The sequence below is a fragment of the Anopheles ziemanni genome, assembly GCF_943734765.1.
Source record: "Anopheles ziemanni chromosome X unlocalized genomic scaffold, idAnoZiCoDA_A2_x.2 X_unloc_23, whole genome shotgun sequence".
NCBI lineage: Eukaryota > Metazoa > Arthropoda > Insecta > Diptera > Culicidae > Anopheles > Anopheles ziemanni.
The window spans coordinates 100,001-101,082 of NW_026689789.1; the positions used below are offsets into that span (position 1 = coordinate 100,001).

The 1,082-nt window shown below is 49.4% G+C and overlaps 2 non-coding genes across 2 annotated transcripts in view; both read right to left on the minus strand.

The window, feature by feature from the left end:
* LOC131291991 (large subunit ribosomal RNA) overlaps window positions 1-215 on the minus strand; it is a 4,085-nt gene extending 3,870 nt beyond the window's left edge. Inside the window, exon 1 of the ribosomal RNA XR_009189718.1 lies at window positions 1-215. This exon is cut by the window's left edge and continues 3,870 nt beyond it. This is a non-coding gene — a ribosomal RNA (large subunit ribosomal RNA).
* Window positions 216-702: 487 nt separating this feature from the next.
* LOC131291997 (5.8S ribosomal RNA) lies at window positions 703-857 on the minus strand. The gene has a single exon (XR_009189723.1). It is a non-coding gene; the product is annotated as a 5.8S ribosomal RNA (ribosomal RNA).
* Between the last annotated feature and the right edge of the window lie 225 nt (window positions 858-1,082).

Here is a 1,082-nt window from a genome sequence, read left to right on the forward strand (position 1 = left end):
CTGAGCCACATTCAAGTTGGACTTGAAAAGCGCTAAGATGACGGATAGTGAGACGCACCAGTACACGGAATCGGATAGACGGACAGGCCGCCACCCCTACGTGCTGAGCTTCTCCCGTTTCGCTCGCAGCTACTCAGGGAATCCCGGTTGGTTTCTTTTCCTCCCCTTATTAATATGCTTAAATTCAGGGGGTTGTCACACATGAACTGAGGCTTATGTACCTTGCGGTTGTTATCGTCACATCTGGCTTGCGACTACTTTGTTTCAATGTCCAATATGTACCGTTGGACTCGGTTAACGGGCTGTTAGCCCGCGTGTGGTTTAACTCACTGATACCTTCCATTGCCCATACGCTAGTTTGTTTGTGTTCCTTTGGTCAACTTCCATACTTGAATCATTTGTGCTACCGCTGCTGCTTCGACGCTACTTTGACATCTTCGCTTCTATTTAAATAAATAAATAAGCTGAAGCTAGACATCAGTAAACACCACCACAGACACCACAAGCACGCCTTCTCCTCGTACTTCCGCCTCACGCGGGAACACGGACGCTCTAAATACTTCGAATTCCAATGCCAGTATATTGTAAACCACGGGTTCTTTAATGCTAGCGGGTCGTCGCGACCCTAGTTAACATCATGGTGCACGTCTCGTGACGGGTGTCACGGCGTAGTTAAATGTATGCGATACATTTCTCAAATATAAGCGCTCAGTCATCTGTACATCATGGTAGGTTCCCACGACGTGCAATATGCGTTCAACTTATCAATGTTCATGTGTCCTGCAGTTCACATTATGACGCGCAGTTAGCTGCGGTCTTCATCGATCCATGAGCCGAGTGATCCACTGCCGAGGGTGACTAACTTGCGTAAGCCGCCGCTGTGCGCGTATACCCGTTCCCCGTAGGGAGGAGCAAGCCGCCGCTTAGAGACGAAGCATAAAGTGTCCTCATTCCACATAGGGCAAGCTGGATGAATCCATTTTACCCAGGACGGCCGAAGCGGCGTGGACCAGGGGAGAACTGAACCTTATACTTCACACCACAGTAAGTCTACGTGTCCTCTTCCACATAGGGCAAGCTAG